The 14,337-nt window shown below is 39.3% G+C and overlaps 1 pseudogene; it reads left to right on the forward strand.

Annotated features, from left to right (window-relative positions):
- The first annotated feature begins 3,732 nt into the window (after positions 1-3,732).
- Positions 3,733-4,156, forward strand: LOC136143755 (mediator of RNA polymerase II transcription subunit 28 pseudogene; annotated as a pseudogene).
- The last annotated feature ends 10,181 nt before the right edge of the window (positions 4,157-14,337 follow it).

Below are 14,337 nucleotides of genomic sequence, written 5' to 3' on the forward strand. Positions count from 1 at the left end.
GGAGAGATTTCAGCTTTTCTTCCTTAGTTGCACGGCCCCTGGGGCTCAGCAGTAGTTTCAGCCCCACATCTGGGTGTGGGCCACCCACAAGGGTCTGCTCCCAAGGCTGTCCTGGAGCACTAGAGTCTGCCCTGGTGAGGAGGTCGTGTGAAGGTGGCAGCAGACTGGGCCACGAGAGTGCCCACCAAGGCCAGGACAGGGTGCAGAGGAGAAGGCAGCAGCTGCCAGTGTTGTGGGAGCCCTGGTGGGGATGGTTCATGGGGGGAAACTGGCGGCCAGCTGTGCCAGAGAGCTGGCCCCAGCAGGAGCCGTCTTAGTGCCCAGGGAGGCAGAGGACAGCATGTGGAGTGAGAGGCTGCAATGATGGCCCTGCACCTCGCACATCACTCAACAATGGTGCTTCCTTTCTATGGCTGTCCAGGTTTTCTCCACAAGCATTCCCAGCTGTGGATTTCCTCGCTCCCATCCCCTCATGCTGTCTCTGCGCAATAGCAGTCCCACCAATAACATTCCCCTCCTTGGGTTTGTTTTCTAAACCCCACTTTCCAGCACCCACCCCCGTCCACACCAGGGGACACATATCTCAGGCTGGGGCACACAGGGCTGTAGCATGGACCATCTGTATAGGTCTCACTCTGTTCTGCCTGCCACAGACTGGTTACTGAACTCTCTTCCAATAGCCCCCCAAGCTCCCCTTCTGTCCCAACTGATCTCCTCACTGGTGAGGGGGTTTCCCCAGATGCGGGACCCTCTCTTCTCTTTCAGCTCCACCCCCTGCCCCCCAGCGTCCTGTCCTGCTCCTCTCCTCTTCCTTTTCCCTTCTTCTTTCTTTTATCCTACCTTGTTATGCCAGAATCTTTCTTGTCCTTTCAGATTTCTGAGGTCCTCAGCTAGTGTTCAACCAGGGTTCTGTGATAATTGTTCCATTTTTAGATGTATTATTTTTTATTTATTTATTCATTTGGTTGCACCAGGTCTTAGTTGTGGCACGTGGGCTCCTTAGTTGTGGCATACAAACTCTTAGTTGTGGCATGCATGTGGGATCTAGTTCCCTGACCAGGGAGCAAAGCTGGGACCCGTGCATAAGGAGTGTGGAGTCTTAACCACTGTGTCACCAGGGAAGTACCCATTTTTAGATGTATTCTTGATGCATTTATGGGGAGAGATGACCTCCTACTCCTCTGCCATCTTGACTTCCTCTCCGAAAAACAAATTTAATTTTGTACCAATGAGAGCCTCATAAAAATATGAGACCCAGGGATAAGTTGGGAAATTGAGGCTTATATGCTATGGTGAGCTAAGGAATGAGATAGGAACCTGGAGACTCAATGTAGAGGAGGGTAATTCACTGGACAGTAAGAGCAGATGTTTGATAATTAGATGTTTTCCATGCCATACAGATAGGTCATTCAAATAAAAGTTATCTCTGATAATAGTTCTCTGAGTCAGGTCCCGTATCTAAATTCTTTTAGACAGTTAAGGGAGAAGTAAAAGTTTTTCTTGAGTCTCCTGGGCCTTGATCGTCTTTAGCTCAGAATAATCCATTAGCCAATGCAGCATATTTTGGGGTCATGTATTCTGATCTCCTTCACCTGTCTTCCAATGCACTAAGAAAGGTAACTTATTGGCACACCCAGGAACCTCAGGATATTTTGGGGACTTTAATAACGGGAAATCACCCAAATCCATAGGCATTGCAATAAAAATTCAGTGACAAAAGCTTGGTGTGGTTTTTTAGCTTCAAGAGGCTTTGAAAAGACCAATGTGAGATTACTTATCAAAAGTTTCAGCAAAAAATTTTCAAGGAATTATGAGGCCTGTCACTAAACTTGTTGCATTATGTAAATAATGAAGTCAAGTTTAATGACATGACTATTTTGCAAACAAATTTGTCTCATTTGATTATTTTTGATAGAAATGGTGGAATCTGGAAAGAAAAATTGTTTCAATATGAGACTGTGGTATCCACTTGTGTGTTCCTCCTGTCATGCTTTGCCGTTTTTCACAAATTCTGAATTTTTTCTGGATCCTCCAATATCTGGCTAAAGTTTTCCAAATTGATATTCCCAATTTTTCCCCTGTCTGACATGGAATTATTGCAACTGAATTTTTACTTTTCCTAGATCCCTGCAGCTAGACACTAGATGACTTGATATGAACATCAAGAACATAATCACAACAGATTATGTACAGGTAACTACTTTTTCCACACTTGTGTGGGCCACTCAGAAATTTCACCATAACATCTGCTGCCATCACCACTGACATTTAAACTGCAAACAAGGAAATCCATTGGATTGCCACTGCTTTCTCCACTCCACTATCCAAAGTTGTTTTGAGCTAATCATTTAGAAATATTCTTGGCTTTCTGAACTCTGGAATCAAAAACTTGGTTTGTAACATTAATATTTTGTTTTCTTTACTCTCATAGAAACTTTCCTTCATTAAATGCCTGAGAGGTAACACCACTAAGCACATATCTTCTACCACCTGGTCTCAACAGATAATTCAGCTGTTCCTTAACAAACAAAAGAAGACTGAAAGAAATGAACTTGTATTATCCAAAGGAAAAAAGAATGTCTCTTATTTTCTTGAAAATGTGGGGGACTGACAATTCTTTATTTGATAAAACTAGTCATTATCCTAAACTCTCTCCTAGGTTCATCTGTGCATTCTCTTATAAATTCTTAGCAAGAACTATGCTAATTCAGTTTGACAATAGTCACTCATTGTCTTTGTATAATCAGTCTTGATACCAAATTTGCTCTCTAATTTTCTATTATCTACCAAGTGATGTCCGATAAGTGTGGCCTGTCTTCAGAAAGAATCCTGTTCATTTGATTTACCCAAATATCCCTTTATGTTTTATGTTTCCTATTAGTAATTTTCCAGACAGCCACCCCTACCAGGCTCCTTGGATATAAATTCCCACTTGCTCATGCTGTTTTTGAGATTGAACAAGGCTTTATAGTGAGGTCTCTTTTCCCTTATAAGAATATTATTGAATAAATCTGTTTTTACTGCTTTAAGTAATGTTCAGCTATGAGTTCTCTGACCTTAAAATCAATCACTCTATTCAGCACAGCAAATCTCTTCCTTGCCTAATTAAGAGTCATGAAGAGACCAATGTGTCCAGGTGGCAGTCTTAACTTCTAGTTCAGGGGAATATCACTGTTTTTTCTCCTCGTGGAAGCATTCCATCCTCATAAATTAGGTTCTCTAGGTCCGAGAGCATAATGTCATGGAAACAGTAAGCAAAAATGTTGCAAGTGGGAACAGAAAACAACTAATACTCAACTTTCTTTGGGTTATTTGTATGGAAATATGTTAATATAAATGTTTCAGACATTACATGAAATTTCTAAAAATCTTATATGTTCTGGTATAATGTTATAAGTCATAATTCTAGTTATTACTTTAAAATGTATATAGCAGAAATAACTAAATTTCCTTGTCAATTGCATTATTATGAACTTTCATCAAATCTTTAACCGGGGTCATTTTTAAGTCTTTTGTCATTTACAGACAGTTCTGGGTGTACTCTGATGCTTTTGCAAAACTGTTTCATCTTCAAGGAATTCATGGAAAAGACTCTGACAAGTACAGGTTTCTGGTAACTGACTATACTGCTGAACTGAATGAATAAGCATTTTCAGAACTCTAATGGAAAACTGATGAATTCATAAAAGTGCTAACAAAAGATCAAGATAAAAAAGTTAGATTTTTTTAGAAATGGCGGCTTCGCTAGGAGGCATGTTCTCCGGGCAGCCACCGGGACCACCACCACCCTCTCTGGGCCTCTTGACCCAGGTTTCGCTTCTTCAGGCCACACCAGGTGTTCCGAGGACTTCTAACAGTACCTTGGTGGACGAGTTGGAGTCATTGTTCGAGGCTTGTTTTTCTTCTCTGGTGAGTCAGGATTATGTCAATGGTACAGATCAGGAAGAAATTCGAACTGGATGTCTCGGAATTGAGGAACGAATTACAGCGAAAGGATGCTCTGGTCCAGAAGCACTTAACAAAACTGAGACATTGGCAGCAGGTGCTGGAGGACATCAACATGCAGCACAAAAAGCCAGCCGACATCCCTCAGGGTTCCCTGGCCTACCTCGAGCAGGCATCTGCAAATATCCCTGCACCGATGAAGCAAACCTGAGGAAAAGCCACCTGAACATGAGCTGGTGGCTGAGTCAGCCCAGACACAGTTTTGCCAAACATCACGTCTTGTAGACATGACATTTTGGGAGAACTCTTTGCCAGAGAGTGAGATGATTTAGTTTTGTGCTCTCATCTAAAAATTTCCCCCTATTTTTATAAGCATTATTTCTGGAGTACTTTATAAAATGCTTATTGCTTTGGTAAACCAAGTATATTGTCTTTAGCAAAATTTAAGACTGTTAATATGATGCCATTTACGGATTCTTTTTTATGTTTTTGTTTTTTGCTTCTTGTTTTTATTATTTTTATTTTTGTATGAGTGTTTGTCTCTCTGTTTCCAGTTTTAGACTATTTTGTATGATCTGAGGGGAAAAGCTTGTATGATCTGATCTGCATATCAAAGGATGAGGATTTTGGTTGTAAGGCCTTTTATGATAATTTACACATCAGTGGCAGTATATAAAAATATGTAAATTTGCTGTTTTTCAAGACTGAACTACCTAAAGAAGAGGAGTCTAATGCAACAATGTAACACTTCCAGAACCTCAGAATGAGGATATTTTGTAAATAGGTTGGAAGAGGATTATAATATCATAGGTTAGTGTAGTAACTGTTACTGTACTGCAGTAACTAGTGCTATAGGAATCCAGCAGTATCCTTAATGTTGACTTTTTTTTTTTTTGCGGTATGTGGACCTCTCACTGCTGTGGCCTCTCCTGCTGTGGAGCGCGGGCTCCGGACGCGCAGGCTTAGCGACCATGGCCCACGGACCCAGCCGCTCTGCGGCGTGTGGCATCTTCCCAGACTGGGGCGCAGGCCCGTGTCCCCTGCATCGGCAGGCGGACTCTCGACCACTGCGCCACCAGGGAAGCCCCCTTAATGTTGACTTTTATTTGGGGTGAGTTTATATTTTGTGTAGTGTTCATTTAGTTTTGGGGGAGGGTAGAAGAAGTGGTATTTAAAAATTTATGTTATTAGGCCATATGTTTTGATTAGGTAGTAAATTTACTTTTAAATTGTGAGTCTGAGTTGTAATTGCATTTCTCTCAAAATGACATAAGTGCATGAGCAGCTATGTTTTATTTTTTTATTTTATTCTAATTAATTATTTTTGACATCTGTATTGGAGTGTGGTTGCTTTGCAGTGGTGTGTTGGTTTCTGCTTTGTAGCGGGGTGAGTCAGCTGTGCATGTGCATGTGTCCCCATGTCTCTTCCCTCTTGCATTTTCCAACCTCCCTGTCCCGCTCCTCTAGGTGGTCACAAAGCACCGCAGCTATGTTTTATTGATGATCTGACTGAGATTAATGTGAGCTTCCTACTTCCAAGTTCAGCCTTCATCTAATTTCACCTTTCTTTGGAAAATCAGTACAAATCACAACCATTTTTATTGCCCAGTTGTTTATAAAGTTTTATTCAAAGACCAAAGATTTGATGGTGCACGGAAGAGACAACTGTTTATAGGCCACTTACTGGGCCAGCACCAAAGGATTGAGAACATATTTTGACCACTAAAAGTTGTACTGGCTCTTGTCAAATTGCACTGCTCCATCAGAGGGTCAGACAGCTCAGCGTGGACTGACAGTGAGGTCAGCATTGTGAATGGCCATTCCCAGTTCCCTTTAATCTCCTGAGCATCCATGCAATGAGGAAGCAATGCACCATGAGGCAAGACTAGAGGTTCAGTAGATCTTTCACTTCAAAGAATAATCTAGAAACCATCACAAATGACCAAGTTGATGCTACAGTCATTGAAGTTGAGATGTATGATGGGGTGAGGCTCAGTTATTCACAGAAAAATCCTGGCAAGGCTTAATTCCAATTCACGATTAGTATTATTACCCATATTTTGCTTAAACTTCAAAAAGCCCCTTAGAGGTAGCTGTTATTCCCTCTATAATCTTCATGTCCTGGACCCACGAAGTCAAAATATTTGATCCAAGTATGCCAAAGTCTGCTATAGTCCATTCCTAGTAGTTTTGTTTTCTTTGGTTTTTTAAAATTGGCTTTCCTGGTTATTTTGAGCTTTGTTTTATTTCTCTACCTATTGAGGTTACATGTGTATTTTGGAATTATATCATTTACATAGAAACACTTTTCAAGTGAAGATGATCAGTGTCCTAGGAAAATGAAACCACTTTAAAAGTAGACCATGGAAATCACAAAGTCTGATATTCCACAATGCGGATTGCAGTCTTATGGACACTGGAAATACCATGGGTAGGTCATCAGTAACATTAATAATATTTCGCTATGGGCACTTTCTGATAACACTGGCTTGTTTTATCTTAATGTCACAATGAAACAGTATGAAATGTTAATGCAAGAATTTGTTTTAGCTATGTATGTAAATCATATTACAAGCAAGTTATTTGGTTGGTTGGCTTTTTAGTTCATTCCTTCAATCAGATGCTTCAAAAGAAATGTGTTTCAAATGTCCACTTTATGATCAGTTTAAGGATAAGTTTAGAAAGAAAAATATTTGGTAAACCATTCCTGGTGGGCTGAGCCCGGCTTCTGCTGGACTTCTTTGGGCTGGGCTTTTTCATCATCTTGTGTCCTAAAAACAAACAAAATGTTTTCTTAGATGGTTTTGAAAATTATTCAATAAACAATACTCTACTATCCTTTTAGGGAAAGATAACACTTCTTTACTCTTAAAAAGATACTAGGGCTTCCCTGGTGGCACAGTGGTTGGGAGTCTGCCTGCCAATGCAGGGGACTTGGGTTCATTCCCCGGTCTGGGAGGATCCCACATGCCGCATATTTTGCAACATGTACTATTTATTTCAAGCACAAATTAAACAACCCCCTCCAAAAATAGGTAAAAGAAGAAATGGTTAATCAATACAGTATTACACTTTATGGCTTCTTCAAAAGTTATCTGATGTGCTCTGGCATTTCAATGAGGTTGTGAAACTAGCCTAATAAATTGAAAAGGGGAGATGGTAAAAAAAAAATTAATTACATGGGACTGAGTGAACTGATGAGGATGATTATAATTTTTGTCACTTCCTGTTTGAAAAAAAATAAATCCCACAAGTACTCAGAGGCCAAAAATATACAAATCAATTTTTACTGCAAAGTGAAGGAGCTGTTATAGTGGAAGATTGCTGGACTGAATGTCAATATTATGACATAGTATGAGTGTGTTTCTTGTTTGGTAATTGAAATCATTGTTGCTTTTGTTGTGATCATCCATTTACAATGCTTGGTGTCAGTTTGTTTATCTCTTATAAAAATAAAATACAGTGTGTGTGGAAAAAAAAGTTAAAGATACTCCAAAACAATGAGATTTTAATAAACGTAGTGCTTTGGGGCTTCCCTGGTGGCGCAGTGGTTGCGAGTCCGCCTGCCGATGCAGGGGACGCGGGTTCGTGCCCCAGTCCGGGAAGATCCCGCATGCCACGGAGCGGCTGGGCCCGTGAGCCATGGCTGCTGAGCCTGCGCATCCGGAGCCTGTGCTCCACAACAGGAGAGGCAACAACAGTGAGAGGTACCCCAAAAAAAAAAACAAACAAACGTAGTGCTTTCATCATATCCACTTTAGACTTTTATAGTTGAATTCCAAAAGTGACTTGCTTTTGTTGAATCTGGGCCTTGTAGTTAGTACTAACTGGAAACAATTCTTCTGCAGTGAGTGCATCTCTGATTATTGTAACAAATTTCACTAGATAATTTCCTTTCCTTCATCTTCCAATGGAGAAGAAAGACAATATTCATTATTAAATTATTTGTTAATGATTCTTTAAAAAATGTTGCTAGTGGGCACTAGGAGAAATAATGAGTGGTGTCCCTCCCACTTTAACCCCTGATTCCTGAACCCATGAATACTGGATATCAAAGAAACAGTACCCTTATTCAAAGCATATACAGCTCCTTGGAGAACCTTGTCAGAACACTTATGTTGTTACCTCTTGGCATTGTAAATGAGCCACCAAAATGTCCTTCCACCATGATATCAAATCATCTGCTTCAGGATTGTGGGTCACATGGTAAGACAGTAAATTGAATGAACATGGTCCCATTACCACAAATCTTCTGTGTAAAGTAAGTTTCTTAATCTGAAGCAATCCTGAGTAAAATACCAGAAGAGTGGATAAGGCATTCTTTAAGTCCACAGGTGATAGTTTTGGCAGTATCATTGCATAGAGGTAAAGCAAAGTGTGCTAAGGTTGTGTCTATTCCAGTAATGAAAAGTCCATCTCCTTCCATTATATAAAGGATCAATTGTAATCAACCTGTAACTAGGTAGCTGGCTGATCACCCTATGAAGTCGTTCCATATGAGAGAATCAGTGTTGCTCTCAGCTCCTGGTTTATTGAGCACTCAGCCTTGGTGAGTGAAATTTAATGTTGCTAACTCTTGCATAACTTCCATTCATGCAACCATAGCTACTTTGTTCATGAATTTGTTCATGAGTCCTTTGGGCTATGGCAGTGACAGCTGGGCAAAGAGGCTAACTAGTACCCATAGAATGCATCATCCTATCCACTTAATCATTGAAATCCTTTTCTGCTGAAGTCTACCTTTTGCAAACTTTCCATGAAAGGAGAAATATCTTCATGGGTTTTTTTTACCCATTGAGACCTTTACCAAAATCTCATTGTCATTAATTTTCCAACCATGTTCCTTTCAAGGTTCTGACTATCAATCCAAAGCATTGTCCCCAGTTCAAAAATGTTACATAATGATACATAGCAGCACTTCTGGACATTCCTTCTTACAAACAAATTGAGCAACTGGATAAACTGCCTGATATCGTGCCACTGGGATGATTCCCTTTCCAGAAAGGGACTTTATGGCTGCAACTCTCCTCTTTTGGGTAATGACTACATATTGTGCAGAAACATTATTAAACCAGGCCTGCATTTCTCTTTCCTTTGTCAACTACTAAGAGTGTTCCTCATAAGGTCATAAGTGGAGGTTAGGAGAGAGAAGGCAGTGCTTGAGGAGTATGTTCCATGGGCTTAAGGCTTTTTATCTAATTGTTTTTGCCTTCAGAGTTTGCCCTGACCCTATCATGCATATATCATTTTTTTTAAGGTGTGGTACTTCAGTGCATTCCAAATGCTATGCCTTACCTGATCAGATACCACTCAATTCAGGAGGAGCAGTGCTGGTCACATGGTAACTTGGCAGCCCATGGTCAAGCATTCAGTCTCTCGTAGGTCCAGTAGCAGGCCAAGAGCTGTTTCTCAAAAGTAGAGTAAGTATCTGTGGATGATATCATGACCTTGTTCCAAAATCCTAAAAATCAGCCTTGTGCTTCACTTATAGGGGTTGCCAAAGGACCCAAGAAAAATCTTTTTCTGCCACTGAAACTTCTAGAGCATTGGGTCTGCTAGAATACATGGCCCAAGTTGCAGAGCATCTTGCATAGCAGGCTAGACTTGTTGCAAAGCCTTCTCTTTTTGTGAGCCCCACTCAAAACGAGCAGTTTTCCATGTCACTGGATAAATGGGCCAAGATTAACAAACCCAAATTAGAAATATATAGCCTCAGAAATCCAAAGATGTTCATTGTCCTTTTTTCTTGGTTGTAAGAGGAACCAGATGCAAAAACTTATCTACTTATTTGTGTGTGTGTGATTAAATATATATATAATATATATACTTATATATATGTATGTATATATATTATTATTATATATTTTATATTATATATATATATATATATACATTAGCACTTTATTTCTTGACTTTTTGATGATAGCCATACTGACAGTTGTGAGGTGATATATCATTGTAGTTTTTATTTGTGTTTCTACAATAACTAATGATTTTTATTGCCTGACTGTCTGGCTAATGCTGCCAGTACTTTGTTATATAAAAGTGGCTGTGCCTCTCTCTCGGTGGTAGGAGGGGTCAGCTGCAACAACTACTTGTTTATCTTAAAAGGGATATCTGGATATGCCCTAAGCCACTGGACTCATAGAAATTTCATAGAGGTAGAAGGTCCTTGAATTTTTGGATGTATTCCACACCATTTTACATAAAAATGACAAAAGTAAGTCTAAATAATTTGATATTCCCACTCAATAGGTCCATAAAGTATAATGTTATCAATAAAAGGGCCAGTAATATATCTTGTGGAAGGAAATGACAATCAAGTCCTCTGCAAATTAAATTGTGACATAGAGCTGGAGAATTGATGTACTCCTGAGGGAGAAAGTAAAGGTGTATTTTTGTTCTTGCCTGGATGGAAACTGCTTCTAGTGGGCCTTACGAACATGTATGGCAGAAAATGTTGTGCCAGGGTAATAGCTGGTAAATGAATTCCAGGAGATATGTAAATTTGCTCAAGCAATAAAACCACATCTGGTACAACAGCTGAAGTTAGTATCACCAATGATTAAGATTTCCTTAATCTGCTGTTATTCTCTAATAGTCATATCTTCTACAAGGCCTAATAAAATAATTTTTGGAGATGTGGTGGGAATCTACATTGTTGCATCTTGATTGTGGCACGCATCTCTGCACTTCTACCAGGAGTGTGGTATTGCTTTTGGTTTACTATTTTACAAGGTGGAGGCAGTTCAAATGACTTTCATATGAGTTTTTGCATGTTAATATCCATCATTTTGCAGACAGAAACATGTGAGGAGATTCTGCCAGCTATTAGTATCTCTATTCCAATCATGCAATATAGATCTGGGGAAATAACTACAGATGAGTTAAGGGAATACCCCTTTAAGATGACCTTAGGTAAAACTCAACTGACATATGGTATTAACATATACATAACAGAAGCTATTGGCCACTATATGTCTCCCATTTTTTTCTGCTAACATATGATCTAGAGCACTTTTATTGTCTAAAAATTTAATAGTTATAAGAGGAGACCTTGAGGTCATAAAGTTGTAGCTACCATCTGCCAGCAGACACCACTTTGACAATGGCTAGTGGCATCCCATATCTAATACAACTCAGAAAACTCAACTTCTCAGCAATACAGAAACGTCTAAAATCATGTCCATCATGGCCTTCTAGTTTTACCCTGGATGTCTGGACCACAGCTATTCCATTTTGACTTTCAAATGCATTCCCCTCCTCAATGGCCAAAGTGGATGTACAATTACAATGCATGCCCAAAAGATCACAGTACAGGCTGCTCTGGTCAGTAAAGTTTGTTAAACCACATATAAGACAGAATGACTTCCCCATACTTCAAAATATGTGCAGATTTTTCCATCATTTCCCCTTTTGATTGCAAATCCTTCAACAGACCAAAAAATGTCCCTCAATAAAAAAATAAAATAAAATAAAATAAAATTATGTTCTCTAGAATCACTCTCCATCCATTTCAAGTGTATATTAGTAAGGGTTATCCAGAAAAAAAACAGAATTTATGGGTTAGATAGGTAGATAATATATAGCTAGAGAAAAGATAGAGGATGATGATGAGATAAATAAAGATAGATGATAGATAACTAGATGATAGATAATCAATAAGTAGACAAAAGAGGATATTTATTATAGCAATTGTTTCAGGTAGTTATAGAGGACAGAAGTCCCACTCTTTGTCATCTGCTAGCTTAATGATCAGAAAATCATGTGGTAAATTGTGTCTAGGTTCAGAGTCCTAAAAGCAGAGGAGCCCATGGAATAACTTCTAGCCCTATGCTAAAGATGTAAGAATGAAGGGCCACTGGTGTAAATATCAGAGTCCAAAGATTGAGAACCAAGAGTTCTGATGTCAGAGAGTTGGAAAAATAAATGCTCCAGCTCTAGGAAAGGAGAAGGAATTTGTCTTCCTTTGCCATTTTTTTCTATTGTGGGTCTCTATTGTGATTAGATAATGCTGCCAAAAAATTGGTGGGGCTGGATCTCTTTACTCAGTATACTGACTGAATCAAATGCTAATCCTTTGCAGAAAAGCCCTCACAGGGGGCTTCCCTGGTGGCACAGTGGTTGAGAGTTCACCTGCCGATGCAGGGGACACGGGTTCGTGGCTCGGTCCTGGAAGATCCCACATGCTGCAGAGCGGCTAGGCCCGTGAACCATGGCCGCTGAGCCTGCGCATCCGGAGCCTGTGCTCTGCAATGGGAGAGGCCACAACAGTTAGAGGCCCGCGTACCGCAGAAAAAAAAAAAAAAGAAAGTAAAGCCCTCACAGTCACACCCAGAAATAATGTTTTATCCATATCTGGACTTAGCCCAATAAAGTTAACTCTAAAATTAACCATCATAAGTTCACCCCTTGTCAACTTAACACTTATACCCATCATCCTCAACAATACTTAAATTTCAAATAAAGAAGATAATCGGTTAAATTCTGCCAAACATGATGGAAGTATCCTGCATACTACCAAAACACACTAACTCCTTCTCCACAAAAGAGGTAAAATCCTCGTGTTTTGTTTACTGTTCTAGATATCCCATAAAAATTGTACAATGTAAAATTAACAATACCTAAATACCATGATATGAAGACAGTATATCTCCTAAATACATGATAGGGAAATAAGAGAGGATAGAAAAGAATATATTTGCTTAATACATGTATGTATACACACTAATGTATTCATAATAAAGTAAGGAGAAAATACTCATGGCAATTATTGTCCTTATTGCTGTAGTTGGTCAGCAATGTTATAAAGGAGGTATATATAACTATATTTTTCTACTATTCATTCTGTATTCTTTTTTCATCAGCTAACACTTCAACAGGTGGTGGCTCTTTACTTGGTGAATTAAAAGCTTTCAATTCTAAAGGGTCTGGGACATTGCTAATCCTGCTTGGATTGGGTTGTTGTAGATTTATCTTAATGTTAATCGCAGAGCATCGTTGTACTAAGAGACACCCTAAGGTTGTTCTATATATCAGACACACTGTTCTTTACCTTCCTTATACAATATTTTTCCAATTTTCCTTTCACAGTGACACAGGTTATTTTCTTCACCAAACTTTAGTCAAACACTTTGAACCTTCCCCTAGGACCATCTGTGCACTTCTTTGTGATAGCCTTATCATAATGATGTTGCTAAGACAGTTTTCCAAGGGTCTCTCATACTTCAGTAGGGATTACCCTCAATATCTAACCTGATTTTTTGTCCTCCCCCATCCACCACAACGTGGCCTGTCTTCAGCAAGGATCCTGTTAGGTTGATTTAGCCAAAATCCCCCATACCCTTCATATGTCCTCTTAGTAATTTTCCATCCGCTGAACCCAGCCAGGTTCTCTTGCTATAAATTCACACTTGTCCATGCTGAATTAGAATTTTATTCTATTTCTACACTGAGCTCTCTATTTCCATATTTCAATAGTCCTGAGTAAAATTAGTTTTTATCCTTTCAAAACTCTGGTTCTTCTTTGACAGTAATAATCTGCAACTTGGATAGATAAGATTCAATTTTGGAGCCCTGGGCAACTCACTCAGGAACCAAAGCATATACCAATGGAGACTTCATCTTCTTTCCTAACAGTTTGATTGGAGATCCTTGGGTGAGTCTGATTACTAAACCATTGGTCCAGACAAATGTCATTTGAATCTTGTAGAGACAGATTTTTATTCATAAGATTTTGAGTATACTCTAAAATTTTGGTTATAGTACGAGAAAACAAGCAAAAACAAACAAAAACAAAGTCAGGTTAGATTCTTAGGTTTCTGTCTAAGATGTTTGGTTAGAGACCCAGGCAAGTACAAGCTGTGTTAGAGTCCCAAGTTTCTCTATTCATAGGTATATATATAGTACCACTAGTTCCAAACACTGGAGCGTCTCAGTGGACTGAAAACCGACCTCTTGAACCCCTGTTGACTATATGCTTAACTCTGTCTGCTTTCTTCCTTGCTGGTGTGATTTTACTAAGAATAATTTGGCACTTCAGTGGCCTCTTTGGGAAATTTATGGTTCCCAAATGGGTTCCTCTAAAACCTCTTCCTCTTCCCATCAGAGATGCTCCATTTACTGCTTGGATATACACTCCAGTTTCCTTGAGTCCTTTCATATGTCCCACTTCATAACCATGATTCCTCCATCTCTTTGTTCACCCTGCCACACTTTTCCCATTTTACTTCAGCCCCACAGCTCCATAGTCTATTTAACTATAGCTCTCTTAATCTAAATCAAGTCTTATCCAGGGACTAATGGATCCCCAAAAGCAAATACCTATAGTTGAAATTAGGAAAAAAAAGCTATTTGGAAACATAACTTTATGCCTTGTATACTCGTATGAGT

Source organism: Phocoena phocoena, unplaced genomic scaffold (genome assembly GCF_963924675.1).
Source record: "Phocoena phocoena unplaced genomic scaffold, mPhoPho1.1 SCAFFOLD_110, whole genome shotgun sequence".
Lineage (NCBI taxonomy): Eukaryota > Metazoa > Chordata > Mammalia > Artiodactyla > Phocoenidae > Phocoena > Phocoena phocoena.